Below are 19,083 nucleotides of genomic sequence, written 5' to 3' on the forward strand. Positions count from 1 at the left end.
AATGCAGGAGGTTATGCCGGTATGAGGAGAAAGGTGTTTATGAAAAATATCTGTATCTTTGTCTCAATAAAACTCTTTTGAAAAAAAGAAGTCTTAAAAATATGGGCTGTTTGCAATGGTGTACACCTGTAATCCCAGCTACTTGGAAGGCTGAGGCAGGAGGATTACAAATTCAAGGCCAGCCTCAACAAATTAGCAGGATCCTGTCTCAAAACATTAAAAGTGCTGAGGGTGTGTAGCTCAGTATTAAAGTGCCCCTGGGTTCAATCCCCAGTACTAGGGTGGGGGAGGGGAATATATATGGAATATATATAGTAAGCTTAATTAACCTTGAAATTCAGATAAACAACAAATAATTTTAGTACAAGTACATCTCATGCAATATTTAGAACATACTTAAACTAAAATTATTCTGAAATCATCTGAAATTCAAATTTAACTGGGCTTCCTGTATTTTATCTGGCAATCCTACTTAGGATATGTGTGGGCATTTCTAGTTGGCACATTGTGAGATGGGGTGAATGGAGGAGTGGGATGTGTGTGTACTTTTGGCAGGAAACAGGGTTACTTTATGTCCTGAAATTATGGTATAATCCCACACAGTGAAAAATTGTCCCACCAAAAATACTAATAGTGAAAACTGACAGACTTACTGGGGAGAAAAAACAAACCAATATTTCCTCTGCTCTCTTAGATATAGCAATGGGGGCCTTCTAATTAAATTGACAAAGCATATTAACAGGGAAAATAAAGTTTGTCTATGCACACAGGAAACTAACAAAGAAGCATATACTTATAGTTGGGGGAATTGGTATTACAGTGGAAATTAGAGACTAAGAGTTGAATGTGTTTAAACAACTTCTCTTTTTTCTTTATACTACTAACTCATAATAGTAAAGGCCGTACTTTCTTAATCAATTCTATATTTCTGTTTTTAAATATAAAAATCGGACTGAAGACAGATCAGCGTTGCAGTGGTGGAATGCATGACCAGCATGAATTAAGCCGCTGGGGTCAGTAAAATAACAACAACAAAAAAAAAAAACCCGAAACTAACACAATCCCAATATTGTCAAGGATTTTAAAGCCGGACTGTGAACAGTGGTTTTGTTTATTGGTAATGTTGAAAAACACACCAGTATAGTTTCTTTTCTCATTTTGGATAATAAAAAATGTACAAAAGAGATTCTTTGGGTTTACAACCTAAAGCTGGTCATGGTCTAAGTTTTTTACTTTCCAAGAGATACAACATCTAATTAGGTCATACTCCAAATGCTACTTTTCTTTATCCTCTTAATTTTATCTTAAGTATATGAAGTACTTGACTTGGAATCTCTTTGAGAAGTTTAGAAGTGCTTAATGTGACTCAAAGCAAAATTTAAGATAAAAAAAAATACTATTATTAGAAACACTCTCAGATAACCTGTTGAGATGTGCTCAGGTTCTTACGCTTCTAACTAAGCATCGACCCTGGAGCTGAAATGGGAGAATGCTAAGAGTTAGCCACTGCTACAAGGAATTTGCAGTCCTCCCAAACTTAGTGAAATCTAAAGCAAAACTACCTTCTTTTTTGTTTGTTTACTTTTTGTTTTTTCTCCCATGGTGATACTGGGGATTGTACCCAGGGCTTCACACATGCTAATCAAGCATTCTACATCCCCCGTACTCACTTTGGGTCTCAGACAGTAGCAATCTCCCTGCCTCAGCCTCCTGAATAGTTGGGAGGACAGGCATGCTTCACCATGCCCTGCACAAAGCTGTCTTTATCAGGTTTAAATTCATAACTATGCTCATGTTCTGGTTTTGAAGGCTTAATTGCTATTCAAGTGTACACTTCACATCTCAAATCTTATTCCTCATTTTTTTGTTTTTGTTCTGTGGTATTGGGGATCGAATCCAGGAAAGCATTCTACCACTGAGCCACACCCCCAATGGCTCTTGCTCACCCCGTTTTTCTTCTTCGTTTTTAATCTTTTTTTTTTTAAGTAGTAGATGGACACAATACCTTTATTTTATTTGTTTATTTATTTTTATGTAATGCCAGGGATTGAATCCAGTGCCCCACACATGTTAGGCAAGCACTCTACCACTAAGCCACAATCCCGGCCCTCTTCTTATTTTGAGAAAGGGTCTCCTTAAGTTGCTAAGGCTGGTCTCCAACTTGCAATTTTTCTGCCTCAGCTTCCCAAATAGCTGGAATTATAGCACATTACAGTGCCCTGGCTAGTCCTCATTTTTTTTTTTTGTAACCTAAAATCTCCTCATATCTGAGATTCCTCAAGAAAAATGTTTCTTTTCTTTCCCTTTTGTTTTTGTTTTGTATTGTTTAGTTTTTGTTTTGAGATGAGATTTCATTATGTTCCTCAGATTGGCCTTTAACCTCTAGGCTCAAGTGATTATCTCAGCCTTTCAAGTAGCTGGTACTACAGGTCTGTGCCACTGCACCCAGCTGCTATATCATAGTTATATTATTATTATTTTTCCCAGTGAATAACGTAGCAGAAGATTTGGGTGCCTATCCAACAGCCATTTCCAATCACCTCTTTCTTGTCCTTATTTTTCTAAGGTTAAAAAAGTCTGTTATTCCCTGGCCTCTTTTGAAGCTAGGCATTTCCAATGCAGTCCACTTATGACCATTAAGATTTAATAGGAAATGTTTGGTAGCTTCCTACAAAAATTTTCCTTCCTGATAAAAGATAGATGGCTTCCTACCTTTCCTCCTCTTTTTTTTTTTTTTTTTTTTTTTTGAGAGAGAGAGAATTTCAATATTTATTTTTCAGTTTTTGGCAGACACATCTTTGTTTGTATGTGGTGCTGAGGATCGAACCCAGGCCGCACGCATGCCAGGTGAGCGCGCTACCGCTTGAGCCACATCTCCAGCTCCCTCCTCTTCTTTATGTTGTCTGGCAAGGAAAAAAAAAATTGGTGCTTTGATAGCCAATGTGTGCTCATCAGGGAGAAGCCCATGCTTTCCTACTTAACCACCCTGGAACTATCTTTGTTGTATAACACAATTGTATGTCCTTACTGTTTAAGCCATTGCTGGTTGAATAATCTCTTATGTACTGCTGAATATATCCTATAAAAATATCATTTATAGGTTAAAATGCTTAGTATATCTATCATTTTGCATCTATTGATTAATAAACATATGGTATCTTTCATTTGTTCTTGTTGTTGTTCTGGAATGACTGCTAGGAAGTTGAGTGGATTCTATGGAAACCTATGAAGCAATCTGATATTCCAACAGGAAAGAAAGAAGTGGATATACAGACTATTAAAGTCACTCTATATAGAAACATTAAAGGGATCCATAAATAGAAATTGCTGTGCTAATATGAACATGACTTTTAAACTCAGTACTTTTGTAACCCTAATCCATATCACTACATTCACTCCTTTGGGAAGAACATTTGTTGTGACATAATTCACACACTATACAATTCACATTCCCTCCTTGAAAAGAATTTGCATTCTACTTTGCAGGAATGGTGAAGACTGTCAAAGCTGACATTTCTTACTCCACTTCTTTCCTCTCTGCCCCAAAGTCTCTATTTCTACATTTGCCATTGCCAAGAACAATTCCCCCACCTTTGATTTCTTATCTCCTTGGTGTTTACACCACCAAGAATCTTGGGTTTTTATTTGGTGTTGGGTATTGAACCCAGGGCCTCCCACTTGGTATGCAAGTACTCTCTACTGAGCTAGCCTAGGAGCTAGTTCTTAAATGAGCCCTTCCAAAGAAGGCATAGGTGATAGAATGTGACGTAAGTGGGTCTAGCTAAGTAGTGTGGTCAGACAGCAAGAGGTCTGGGCAAAGCAAGATTGTTGACTAGACAGAGGCAGCAGGACTTAGCAAGTTTAGGAAACCCAGAGGGCTTTAAAGCATCCTTTAAAAGTAGCAATCAAGGCCAAAGAAGCAAACTAATTAGATTCTTCAGGACAGTGGTCCAGAGCCACTGCTAGAAAGGACTTGTTCTTGATTGAAGTTTAGGCGACCATTGTCTTTTTGCCTACTGTAGTCTAGGTATTCTCCAGTTTGCACCGCTCCCTGTCATAACCTTCAAGATAGGGCAATTTAAAAATATTCTAATTCTGAAAAAACAAACAAAAATATTTTTTAAATAAAGATTGAAGTAAACAAGGAAAAAGAGAATGGGTCTTCATCTATTCAAGAGCTCTCAGTGTCAGGCCATCGTCAAGTCTTGACTGGAGAATCAAGTCCATATGTTAGGTAGATTCGTCAAAGCCCTATAATTTTCTTCGTAGTTTTCCTCTTTCAGGATCTAGCCTGTAGCTGGATATGGTGTCATGTATCTGTAATCCCAGCTACTTGGGAGGTGAGGCAGGAGGATTATGTGAGTCTAGGAATTGGAGGCCAGCATGGGAAACATAGTAAGATACTATCATAAAAAAAAAAAAGAAAAAAAAAAAAAAAAGATCCAGCTTGAAAAAAGGCAATGATTAAGTGAAAGGGCAAAGACAATTTATAGATACTGTTAACTGATATCTTAACGGTGCTGCTTTCTTATGTCTTTATCATCAAATATAACATTGATACCCTCCACTTTACCAAAAGTACATCCTTCAAAGTCATTAATGACATCCTAAAACCTTAAATCCAATGCTTTCTTCTTGGATTTTAACTTTTTTCTTCCCTGAACAGTATCCAATTTTCCCCTGAGCATATAAGCAACATATTTCTTTAAACCCTTCCATGACTAGGTACATGCTTATAATAACAGCAACTTGGGAGGCTGAGGCAGAAGGATTGCAAGTTTGAGGTCAGCCTCAGCAATTAGGGAGACACCATCTCAGAACTTTTTAGCAAAAATTAAAAATCTCTGGTCTGCACCTCAGTGATAAAGCACCCCTGTGTTCAATACCCCCACACACAGAAAAATTACTTAATAAATAAAATTGAAATAAAACCCCTCAAAATGTACCTAACACTCACTTGACTGCATTAGAGGAGTTGACCCCTGACTACTAATATTGAGTGATCACTAAGCTTTTTAGTTTTGGTTCTCCACTCTTAGCTTTCTAAACACTCTCCCCTTTGGAAATCACCTCCCTTCTTCAGGTTGAACTCTTGACACTTCATGGATATCTCTCAGTTTTTAATACAAGTTTTAATATCATTCCTGAGCTCCAATCTCATTTGTCCAATTATCTTCTACCGTGGATACACTATAATTACTTCAAATTCAGACATTAAAATTAGCCTTAGCTACCCCAAATGACTTACTATATTATTCTCTCCCTATTTTTACTACATTAATAAGATACCATTTCCTTAAACATTTAACCCTGCTGGTCAGTGGCTTGTCTCAATTCTCACCCATAAACCTTCAAAATAGTATTCCTTTTCTTTTCCAGGATAAAAACTTCTCTAAGAATGGTATTAAGCAAATACATATACCATGTTAGACACCAAACTTCATTATCTATAATAGAAAATTAGAAACATGTAAAATTACTATTCTAAAATTTCATTTTTAAAAATGAAAGCTTTAGGATGAGATTTTTTTTCCCCAGAAATATATGCATAGGGGCTGGGGATGTAGCTCAAGCGGTAGTGTGCTCGCCTGGCATGTGTGTGGCCCACGTTCGATCCTCAGCACCACATACAAACAAAAATGTTGTGTCCGCCGAAAACTGAAAAATAAATATTAAAAATTCTCTCTCTCTCTCTCTCTCTCTCTCTCTCTCTTAAAAAAAATATGCATACCAGAAGTGACTTTTTTACATATAGCAAAAAAGGTGTTTGTTTTCTTTATTTCTAGTTCTAAAGTTTCAGAAAGCAAAAGACCTTATCGAAAACCCTTGATCATTTCAAATATGCTTTAATTAAAGCACTATTTGCAACCTGGAGATTTCTATGATGCTTTTAATCAAGAACTGTAATAAAAAGTCTCTGTACTGAGAATATGGAAGTGTTCTTCTAGAACACAGAAAAGGGTATTGCAGCCATTTGAATTTCTGGCAATTTCACCTACAGAAATAAGGATTTTTAGAAAGCTACTTACGTAAATTTCCTTCTTACAAAAGCTTCCTTTTTCTTTCCTTTGGGATACAGAGAATGAAAACTCATTAAGTGAAAGATTAAGCAGTTCATCCATTCAGCTCTGTTCTTTCTTCCATTTCTTCAGCCCTGCATTAGATATTTTTCTACAAAATTTATAGCTCATGTCTATACCTTAATTTAAAAAAATCCTACTGGGGCTGGGGATGTGGCTCAAGCGGTAGCGCACTTGCCTGGCATGCATGTGGCCTGGGTTCGATCCTCATCACCACATACAAACAAAGATGTTGTGTCCACTGAAAACTAAAAAATAAATATTAAAAATTCTCTTTCTCTCTCTCTCTCTCTCAAAAAAAAAAATCCTACTGGTGGCATTTGAACCCAATTATGTAAATTTATAAAAGGAAGCACTTTTCAGGAGTGATATTCCTTTATTTTCCAAAAATGCAGGAAAACTGCAACTCTAATATTGATTGGAATAATAGTTACCAAGTATTAATCTCATCATCCAGATTAATAGAAATAGAATTCAAATCAACTTACAAAAAAAAATGGATAGGATGAACATTAAGCAGGACTTGACCAAGGGTTCAAGTGAGGTTGTCATGACTTCCTCTTACTCCCTATGAGAAACAGAGTGCAGCAGGGTGCAGTGGCACACTCCTGCAATCCCAGCTCCTCAGGAGGCTAGTGCAGGAGGATTGAAAGTCCCAGGCCAATCTGGCAATATACTGAAACCCTATTTTAAAATAAGTTTTTAAAAAGTCCTTGGGAGGTTCTCAGTAGTAGATTGCTTGCTTAGCAAGCATGAGGCCCTGAATTTAATCCCCAGTTAGCCTCCCACCCCACACACATATTTCAGGGACTCTGTTCTGGGACAATGGTCCACTCTTTAGAAATAAGAGAGATCCCAAGTAGCTACTGCAGAAAATTCTGGAGAAGGATTCTGATTGACTCAGTTGGGGTCCATCCCTGAATCAGTTACACAGTAATCCAGTAACTTGAGGTGATGCAGGATAGCCTGGCAGTTAATGACCTGTGCTCTGTTGTTGGACATTCCAGACTTAAATCCCAACAAGCTGTGTGATTTGGGGAAATTACTGACATTTATTGTTTCAGTTTCCTTGCTTGTAATCTAAGAACTACACTCTGGGGACTACATTCTGTAAAAATACATAGAATAAGCCTTTGCATTTTATGTGACAATACAAGAATTATTGCATAAATTTTACCTGTTATTCTTATTATTGGTCATTTGCTTATCATCCCTGCAGTTTGGATGAGAGCAGGTGGTAATAGAAATGAAGGATGGGGGGAAAAAAAAGAGATGAAGGATGGTGTATACTGTGCTAGGCAATCAAATAGATTAACCACTACCTCTCTGAAAGGAGATTTGAAAATTTTTTATCAAATTCATGAGGTGCGTACCCTTTAAAGACCAGTTGCTTAGCATCTGGTATATATGTATGTTGGACTATTAGGTAGTCCTTTAAAATGATGCTGAAGAAGTATACTTATTTTTCGAAAAATAAGTTCACAATAAATACTCAATGATATAGTCTCATTTTTTGGTAATTTATATAGAATATATTTAAAAAACTAATAATTATTAACACAGAGTGATGAGATTTGTATTATTTTTATCTGCCCTTTTGTCTTCTGTATTTTCTGATTTTTAACAATGAACATATTTACATTTTAAAAAATTAAAATGAGTATATATTATCTACCATTTTCAAATCATGGTCTTTTTTGCTGAGAATTATACTACCACTTTCTGTTTGTAAGATAGTTCAAATTTTGTTTTTAAAATGCACAACTTATGTTTACTGTTCTTTTTTAAAAACAAAAAATTCTGTAGTTGTAGATGGACAGAATGTCTCTTTTATTTATTTTTATGTGGTGCTAAGGATCAAACCCAATTCCTCACACATACTAGGCAAGTGCTCTGCACTGAGCTACAGCCCCAACCCCTTGTTTACTGTTCGTTAAAGCTATTTTATCATCTCCATTTGCTTCTGTCTTGATCATCTTGCAGTTTTATAATTATTATGCTTTTCTTTTACCTCAGAAAATTTATTTTTAGCCATGCCTATCCTATTGCTCTAATTTATTAATGACATGGAATGATATTCATGTTTCTTTAGTTTGAAATTTTCCTTTTCTTCTCATTTCATTATTTTATCATCTCATGTTTGAGGATTTTTTAAAAATTGAATTTGTGTTATTGCAGAGGACATTTTCTTCTTTGGGGGAGCTAGGTCTTCTTCTTTTCTGGATTTTGCATGCTAGATTTCTTTTCCTTCCCTCCCACTTTTTATCCTTGCCTCCCTTTCTTTATTTCTCCTGTTCATAAGCATTATGACCTAATGTTAAGAACTTATATCCCTACTCCTTACTATGTGTTCTTGGGCAAGTAATTCACTATTCCATGCCTCAGTTTCCTTATTACATGCATTGGGGGAAAATTAATAGTTCCCATTTCTTAGGGTTAGTATGATAAGTTTAAAAATTAATATAAAATGCTGAGAATACCTTGTTTACTAAATATTTATGTTAACAATTTTAATTACAGCATCACTGACATTTCTTTCCAATGTGCCTGTGATGTCTAACTGGTATCTATGCTGCTGAAATTGGTACACAGATACCAGTTTGGGGATTTTGTGGGATTTATATAGCCTATAGTCAATGTGCCCTCTGATCTTTTCTAGGTTCATAATCCCCTTCCATAGAAATACCACTGGAATTTGAAGCAGTTCCCCAACTCAGTGTAGATCCTGGAGCCTATGCATCTACCAGTGAAAGGCAGCACAGGTTCTGGTTGTTCTTTTCTGTTTTCATCCTTCTCTTTCTAAAAACTATTTCCACTTCCCTCAGATAGAAAAGGGGCAAATAAATAAATATATTTTTGTCTATGCCTTTCTAAATTTGGGATATTTCTGAACATTCTTATGATTAGTTTTTAACTTTCAGGGATTGATCTGGGAGATATAGGCAGAGCCGAACTAAGCCTCACCGTAATCATCAAGTAGTTGGCCATTGCTTTCTCTAGTTTATCTCATGAAGTTGTGTTCCTTCCCTAACTTGGTTATTACTAATAAAATGTGTGCTGTTTTTATTAAAAAGTATTTTTTTAATGGTGGGTTTGTTTTGTTTTGTTGTGGTGATGAGAATCAAACCCAGGGCATGTTAAGCAAACACTTGATCCCAGCCCCTAAATTGTTACTTAATTAAATATTAGTAGATGTGAAGAGTTTGTGGTTCACTTTTACTTTTCCATCATTATGCAAAAGTAGACTCCATGTATTGTTGTATGACTAAAGGAGCAACCTAAGTGACTCTTACCTAGATGAAGATTGTTTCAAGGGCACTTGCTTTGTTGTTGGCAGAGGAGAGACTATTTCTTTTGCTGGAAAATTTGATGTTCTGCTTCATTGGTACTGCTTAATACATATATGAGTGAGTGCAGGCATAGTTCCTAGTGAAGCCAGATTTAAAGTTAGGTAGTCAGTGTAGTTAGGTAAATCGGGTCTAATTGTAAGGGTCCGGCGAAACATTGGAGAAGGAGAGACCACACGAGACTAGCTCCATGCAATGGCAAGGGGGATTTATTAGGGATCCGTTCCAGCGCACTGGGGCTCCGTGCTCACTCAAGAAGGGAGAGCAGCCCAGAGCCCAGAGTAGAGGTCAAGCAGAGCTTAAGTACACTTTTTGGAGAGGGTGGGGGGCTTTGCATACATCAGAACAAATCATCATGAGGCTCGGGAAAATTGAACAACAACTCTGATACATGATTAGTCCATTCATTGGCAGGAACAGGCTGGGCAGGGGTGATTGGTCACTTCTAAACTGGGTACACATTCAAACTGATTGGTTCGGGCCCTGTGACAAACTGCACAGGGCCCTAGGCTGAATGGCCAATAGGGCGTTGTCTTAACTATCTCAGGAATCTGGGTGTAACAGAGGAACTTAATAATACCTAATCTTTTACATTTTAATTCAAGCTTTCCAGCTTAGAAACTTTACCCTTTCATAATATCTAGTGAAATCTAAGATGAAGGCCATGCTGGGAATGACTCAGGGAAAGGCAGGACAATTCATGGAATGTTAATAAAGTCCTGAAAAGGCCCTAGGCCAAAGTCCATACCAAAGAAGTGATAATGAAGTCCTCCCTAACCAGATTACTTCTTTGGCCCACCTGTGTCCCACCCCTCAGGCTTTCCAACCTACATTCCATCACCAAAACTATAAAAAGGGGAAACAACCGCACTTCCACGGATTCCACCTCTTGGGTCCCCTTCTTCCTCCGGGAGAAGTCTTTTCTGCTGTCCTTTAATAAACTTCTAATTTCTACTCTGACCTTGCCTTGGCGTGCTTCTCTGGGGTTATTCTTCAACATCGGGGAAGCAAGGACTCGTCACCGGTCAACAGCGGTAACACTAGTAAGCTTTGTGTATAGTAACCTGAATATAAAATATTTTTCCCTGCACATACCGCTGGCAGAATATATCATTTTAGTATTTCTTTCTGTGCTCAACAGACATTCCCTAGTTTCTGTTCATCAATTTGCCTTCCCTGTCTCTTCACCTTTTTAGCTAAGGGAAAGTGGTAGGCTCTGGTGATCTCCCAAATCCAGGCTTCTAGTTTTCTATTTTCCTGTTCCAGAAACAATTAACCTCAGTTTGTCCCTGGCTGAGCAAAATTCCCTCCATGTGACTTCTTCTTTCCCTTTCAAAATTATTTCTCATGACTTTCACCTTCTCTGATATAGAATTCCAGTAGGTATGAATGAAAGGACACTCGGAGAGTCCTAGCAAAGTCCAAAGACCATGCCACACACCAGAGATTTATTGTTGGTAACCCAAGGCAAACTAACAAGGCTGTCCCTCTGAGGAGAGCAGCAGTGTGTCAGCACTCACAGAGCACCTTCATAGCCCGTAAGCAGAAGTTCATAAGCTGCTTGGGAGTTGTGTCACGAGCTGGGGTGGGGTTGATCTTTTAACAGGCACATGTTCTTACAGGAAGTTAAGCAGCATTTCCTCAGAATGGAAACTTTGGAGCCTCTAGATAAAAATGGCTCCCAACCTAAAATGGTGAATCTGATGCTAATATTGATCTGATTCCAATAATGGGAAGAACCGCAATCTGATGAAAATCACAAAGTCTGTGTGGCTTAATAGTAGTTCTACAATTGTCCTACAAGTATTTGCTTTTAACCAAGTGAATATCTACCTATCTTTTTGGTTAAGATGTACAATTTACCTGTCAACAAAAGCTAGCCTTGATTGTCTGGGGTGGAGCAAGGAAAAGTGAACTTTCCTTGAACTGTGAAGAAAGAAAAGGAAAAAAAAATATTTTGGAAAGATTGTTCTTTCTATCAAAGAATCACTGAGACTCAAATCAGAAAATTAAAATCACTTCCTCTGTCTTCTCTCACCTTTCCAGCTAGAAGGCATTTGGTAGGCTGTGAATGTACTCCCTTGGGATTCAGGGGTCTTTGGTCTTTTTATAAATAATTCTCCTTTAAGTGCTTATGGTGTAAGGGTCCGGCGAAGCGTCGGAGAAAGAGACCACACGAGACTAGCTTCATGCAATGGCAAGGGGATTTATTAGGGATCCGTTCCAGCGCGCTGGGGCTCTGTGCTCACTCAAGAAGGGAGAGCAGCCCAGAGCCCAGAGCAGAGGTCAAGCAGAGCTTAAGTACACTTTTTGGGGAGGGCAGGGGGCTTTGCATACATCAGAACAAATCATCATGAGGCGCGGGAAAATTGAACAACAACTCTGATACATGATTAGCACATTCATTGGCGGGAACAGGTGGGGGGTGATTGGTCACTCCTAAGCGGGGTACACATTCAAACTGATTGGTTCGGGCCCTGTGACAAACTGCACAGGGCCCTAGGCTAAATGGCCAGTAGGGGTTGTTTTGACTATCTCAGGAATTTCAGGTTCTGGGTGTAGCAGAGGAACTTAACAATACCTAGTCTTTTACATTTTAATTCAAGCTTTGCAGCTTAGAAACTTTACAATGCCTGGTCTTTTACATTTTAATTCAGGCTTTCCAGCTTATAAAATTTACCCTTTCAATGGATGAAGAATCATCCAACTAAACATGTAAGTGTGAGCTAAATATATTTGGTGACCATCTTTAAATTTTATAGATTTTAGAGTTAACTTTTTACAGCAATAATGTTATAAATTATGGCTAGGATCCTAAATCATTGCTCAAATATCTATTTAAACAAAACTATTCCTGATGAATTTTACAGGCAAGGTTGTTGTTGGCAGTATAGGCAAGTTTCTAGAGCAACCAGTCTTACTTGTGATGCAATCGGGACACCCCCCACCCCCAAAGACTGGACCTCTTAGGACTAAGGGATAAAACCTCTCATGGAATAAGATAGCCAAGCTAGCTCTTAGGCTTATGGGGTTGAGAACCATATGATAGAATTACTCGTTAAAAGATGAAATGGTTGTCAAGGCTATGAGAGTGAGATAACACAGCAGTAGATGGGAAACTGGGAAAGTCAGCTCAGCCTGACTTTGAGAATGTGTGGCCAACAGAACTGCCAGCTCTGAAAATAATAGTATTAGAGACCTACCCAGATGGTAAAGGCAACTCCAGGTGGTGAGGGGCAAATACAGGTAGAGAATTGTCACCAAAGTAATAGTTTCTTTAGTATAAATACTTTAGCTTCTTAGTATAAACAAACAAACAAACAAAAACAACAAACAAACAAAACCCTGGCATATTCCAAGGTGGTAACCTAATGAAGCCAGATTTAAAGATAGGTAGTTAGGTAAATTGGGTCTAATAAGTAAAATTGAAAATGAAGGACACGTTGATAATGGAATCCCGGAAAGCAGAACAGCACTTGGAATGTTAATGTTCCCAAGGCCCAGAGCCCATACCAAGGACAAGTTAATGAAGCAGCTCCCAGCAAAAGTGGAGATGCTAATCCAAAAGTCCTTCCTGCCCAGATTACTCCTTTGGCTCACCTGTCCCCCACCCTTTGGGCCTTCCCACCTACATTCCATCACTGAAAGATAACAGAACAAAGGACAGGAATTCGACAGGAATGCAGGAAAGCTGAAAGAAGAACTTAGCTATAAAAAGGGGAACACATCCACCCTTCCATGGATTCCACCTCTTGGTTCCCCTTCTTCCTCCAGGGAGAAGGCTTTTCTGCTGTCCTTTAATAAAGCTTCTACTTTCCACTCTAAGATAGTAATGAGCCATGTAGCTTGAAGAAGCATGATGAAAAAGGTGCAGTGCAATGAAGTCCCACTTCTACCCATGATGACATCAAGAGTCCAAGTTCCTGCCTATTTCATAGATGTCATAAAAGCTATTCCCCTTTGTTCTTTGCTTGAGTCAGTCTGGGAATTTCTGTCCCCCAAGTGCTATCTTCCTTCTGACTCCCATTCCTTTACTGGAGCCAGCCTAGGGGTCTCTGTCCCCTTGTTACCAAAAGCTCCGTCCTTGTCCCCAGTGCCAATCCAATAACAAGGACATGGTTCTGAGTAAAAGGAAAGAGGATTATTGCTGTGCTAGCAAAGGATAAACACAGGAGACTCCTTATAAGATCCTTGCTTAGCATCTGGACGGCCATCTTAAGTGACAACTGCCATTTAAAAAAACAGATTTTTTAGTTGTAGTTGGACACAATACCTTTATTTAATTAATCAATTTATTTATTTTTATGTGATGCTGAGGATTGAACTCAGGGCCTCATGCTTGCTAAGCGAACCCGCTACCACTGAGCCACAACTCCAGCCTGACAGCCGCCATTTTAAGGAAAAGGTTTCGCTTTCTGCCCAAGGGCCTTTCGAGAAAGGCTTACCATTCCTTCATACCAATCCAACCCTTAACTGCCCACATTAGGACCTGCTCTGCCCTGATTCCTGAGCCTGCCCTATAAAAATCCCAGAACCCAAGCCTGTTTTGCCTCTATCTCCTATAGGGAGATGGCCTTTATTTGTTAGCTCTGACAGACTCTCATGTGTATCTCTGCCTGGTTTCCATCTTTCATTTCTCACTTACCCTCTCTCATGCCACACTTTCCCTTCACTCCGTCCCAGAGGCTGTGATTTTGCCCATCAGCAGGAATAGGGGGCTTTTAAAGAGGTGATTAAAAGGTTACATTCCATATGCTCTCAGTTGGAGTTGTAATTCACTTGTTAATTTGGTAGTCATTTTTGAGATCTATCTTATTCCTTGAGAGGTTTTACCCCTTAGTCCACTATCCCCAAAGTCTGGTGGGTGTGTGCTCAAAGACAGATAAATCTTCCTAAAATGGAGAAGAAAGGTAATCCTGTTTTCCCTGAGATTAGGGAGGGGAAGAGATTAGGGAGGAGCAGGGAAAGAGGAAGAGAAAAAAAAAAAAACACATGTTCATTTAAAAAATAAGTTGCAGTGGCAGAGCAATAAGGGATATATCCAAAGCATAAGGTGGACCACTGTTATACCCCAAGTGCTATCTCCCTTCTGGATCAAGCAGAGCCCTTAATAAAAACCTCGATTGTGTTTAAGTTCTTTCTGGGTCCATTGTTTGTTTTCTACAACTCTGTATCCAAGAACCCAAGGTTGGTAACAGTTGCATAGACATCCTTTTATTATTTTTATGAGATAATGAGTTCAGAATGTGAAATTCCAGCAACACATTCCACCTGTTTTGGCCTTAGCTATGGTATTAGGGATTTCTCTGATTCCTAACTTCGTCATCTATTGTAAGTTGACAGTGAGGAGGAAAGTCCTTATTGGTGACTGCCATAGCAAAGGCCCTTAAGGGACAGAGACAGACTGAGATTAATTGAAATGTTGTGTTCCATTTGTGAAGATGAATTGAAATGCATTCTGTTGTCATGTATAACTAAGTAGAACAAATAATAATAATAAAATAAAAAGAAATTATGAGGGGGGACAGTTTGCAGTGGGGAGGAAGGCAATGACAAAGATTTCTGGAAATCAGAGCATGAGAAAGAGGCATAATTACTTCTTATTGGTCTGAAAATCCTAGTAACCCCTTGGTAGTTTGGTTTTCTAATACTTTTTGCTGCCAGTAACATGAAATACACAGAATTTCATTTTTAAAGAAAAAACTTCCTCTCCCCACCCAAAGCCATTCTTCCTCTTTTATTTCTTGGAAACTAAAGAAACAAAAAAGCAACACCATAAAAATCACACTCTTTGAGGATTCAAATGACAGAATGATATAATTCAATTGCAGCTCAGGAAATAATTAAATTTAACAATTTCCTTGTACTTTGTATATTATCAGGTAGATTTTTTAACTTAGGGCTAAAGGGTGGAAGAACCTGTAAGGAAGCAGGATGGAGGCAGGTAGTGCTGCCTTCTAAATCTATAAGAAAGGATCAGGAAGGGAAGGATGAGGAACAAACATGTACAAATTACTTTATCCTCTCCCTCTTCTTATTTTACTGATCTTCCCACCAGGTCAGCATTATGGAAGTTGTCAGAAATGGATTTGGGATTGAACAGAGCTGTCCTAAGGCTAGCTGTATGACATCAGAGAATAATCTACAGGAGCAACAGCTTGAAGATATTAAATAAAAAGTACAGAAAGACCAGTGTTTTGAACTATGCTTCTGCACAGATGAGTTTAAAATCAAAATGGAGTCATGATAAAGATGCATGTCACCACGCTGAAACTAAGCTATTTATCTGAACTTGTGAGAAACCAAGATAGTCAAATTTCCCAAAAAGGCCAGTTTCAATTGACATGAAAATGACATTCCCTCTGCTTCACACTTACACAAAAGATATAACTTGATGTTAATTGATCAGTTGTTTTCCTGTTTTCCAGACACCCTGGCCCTGCTTTATAAGGAAAATCATTTTGAAATGACTAAACTGTTTTTTTGTTGTTGTTTCTATTTTCTTCAAACATTTCTTTGTCTATAGAATCAACCTCCTTTGTTTGGATGATTAGGACACTTATTCTTTATTTTACTTTTTTGATGAACATGTATTAATTATACATATTAATGAGGTTTATGTATTGATATTACAATACACATATAAAGCATATACAGATCAAATCAGGGTGATTTAACATTTACCTCTCCTTATCATTTCTCTAGGTTTGAAGACTGTATGCTTCTCTTCTATATCTTAATAAAATATATAGTAGATTATTTTGAACTATAATCATCTCACTGTGCTGTAGAATACCAGAATTTATTCCTTCTATGTAACTGTTTTATAGCCATTATCCACCCTCCCTTTATCAACCTCACCCTTACCAATGCCTAGAAATTACATTTCTATGCTCAGGTCAACTTTTTTTGTTTGTTTGTTTGTTATTGAAGCATTTATTTTATGGAATTAAATGTTATTCTATTCTAGAATTAAAATAGGGCTGGGGATATAGCTCCGTTGGTAGAGTGCTTGCCTCGCATGCACAAGGCTCTGGGTTCAATCACCAGCACCATAGAGATAAATAAATAAATAAATAAATAAATAAATAAATAAATAAATAAATAAAGCTAAAGCCAATTAAGATCTTTAAACTAACTTTATCTAATTTTCATCCTTTGGCAAAGGTAAATAAATTTTCTATGACCAGCCATCTCTCTCTTATATTTTATAAATCTGTTATATGTATGTAAGCCAGACCCTATCTGTATTTAACCTTACTCTCAACTATTAATATATACTCTGTGCCATAACAAATGTTGGGGAATCATGGATACAATATATATTCAAAGATTTTTGGCTAACACTGTTTTTCTCTTTAAACTAAGTTGTCATGTGTTCTAATAACAATTCTATGCTGCAAAAATTACTTTTTAGAGTATCCTTCCTATCCTTCCTATGTCAGTAAACATTTTTTCTCTAAACTGTCAGATAGTAAATATTTTTGGCTTTTCAGGTCATATAGTCTCTCAACTACTACTCAACTCTGTAGTTGCAATGTGAAAGTTAATAGACAAAACACAAATGACTATACATGACTATGTTCCAATAAAATTTATTTATGGGCTTGTGAACTTCTTAAATTTTTATGTAAGGAAATGTTATTGTTTTATACATTAGTCAGCTTTATTACTGTTACAAAATGCCCAAGTAAAAAATTAAAGGAGGCAAGATTTATTTGCAGTTGTGAGTTTCAGTCCATGGTCATATGGTTCTACTGTTATGTGCCTGTGGTGAGGCAGAGCAACATGGTAGAGAAGGTGTGGTAGGTAGAACAGAGCTGCACACCTCATGGTAGCCAGAAAGCAAAGGGGAAAAAAGGGTCAGGGAAAACATATAGTCCCCAAGGACACAGTCCCTTCAACTAGGTTCTTTTTTTTTTTTTAATTTTTTTAAAGAGAGAGAGAGAATTTTTTTTTTTTTTTTTTTTAGTTTTCGGCGGACACAACATCTTTGTTTGTATGTGGTGATGAGGATCGAACCCTGGCCACATGCATGCCAGGAAAGCGCGCTACCGCTTGAGCCACATCCCCAGTTCTTCAACTAGGTTCTAAAGCCTACACTTTACACCACCTCCCAGATGTCCACTCAATTATGATTCCATCAATGAATTAAATGTTTATTATTGAGGATAGAGTTCTCATGATCCAATTACTTTGCAAAACACCTCTGAACATTACTGCACTGAGGACTAAGCCTTCAACACAAGACTTTGAGAACATTTCAGATACAAACCACAACCTCTTGTATTGATCCTTTTTGATGATTTAAAAGTGTGAAAATCCATTCTTAGTTTGGAGGCTATATAAAACCAAAAAGCAAAACAGATATGGTCCATGGGGCGACAGTTTTGGCCCAAATTCCTCACTATAAATATAGGAAAACTGAGTGCCTAAGGAGTTAAGATGTTTTTTTTCCAAAATTGCTTGGGCTTAGTGACAGAGATAAAATTAGCATTTTATCCTGACTCCTCAATTCATACTCTAGTCACTTTACCATATTGCCCCTCAGCTTAAACTGTTAAGTGTAGCTTGGTTAGGATACTGGATGATGATGATGATTGCATAAGATGAGTCTGCATAGAGTATTTTATTTATATGTCAAAAGTTTTGTTTTGTTTTGTTTTGGGTAACAGGGATTGAACCCAGGAGCAGTTGGCCCTTTTTTATTATTTTATATATTTATTTATTTTTTAAAAAAATTATTTATTTACTCTAATTTCTTATACATAACAGCAGAATGCATTTCAATTTATAGCACACATATAGAGCAGAATTTTTCATGTCTCTGGTTGTTCACAATGTAGAGTCACACCATTAGTGTTTTCATATATGTACTTAGGTAATAACGTCCACCATCTTTAATATCCCCATGCCCTCTCCCTTCCCCTCACTCCCCTTTGAGGTATTCAAAGTTCCTCTATTACTCCCATGCTTTCCCCCATCCCCATAATGGATGAGCATCCACATATCAGAGAAAACATTTGGCCTTTGGTTTGTTGGGATTGGCTTATTTCACTTAGCATAATATTCTACAACTCTATCCATTAATCTACAAAGACCATAATTTTGTTCTCTTCTATTGTTGAGTAATATTCCATTGTATGTGTGTGTGTGTGTGTGTATATATATATATATATATATATATATATATATATATATACCACATTTTCTTTTTTTAAAGAGAGAGAGAGAGAGAGAGAATTTTTTTTTAATATTTATTTTTTAGTTTTCGGCAGAAACAATATCTTTGTTTGTATGTGGTGCTGAGGATCGAACCCGGGCCGCACGCACGTCAGGCGAGTGTACTACCGCTTGAGCCACCTCCCCAGCCCATGCCACATTTTCTTTTCTTTTTTTTTAATATTTATTTTTCAGTTATCAGCAGACACAACATCTTTGTTTGTATGTGGTGCTGAGGATTGAACCCCGGCCACACGCATGCCAGGCGAGCGCGCTACCGCTTGAGCCACATCCCCAGCCCCATGCCACAATTTCTTTGTCCATTCATCTATTGAAGGGCATCTAGGTTGCTTCTACAGTTTAGCTATTGTGAATTGTGCTGCTATAAATATTGATGTGACTGCATCCATGTAGTATGCTGTTTTTAAGTCCTT

Source organism: Spermophilus citellus (assembly GCF_964194105.1).
Source record: "Spermophilus citellus genome assembly, chromosome: 1".
Classification (NCBI taxonomy): Eukaryota; Metazoa; Chordata; class Mammalia; order Rodentia; family Sciuridae; genus Spermophilus; species Spermophilus citellus.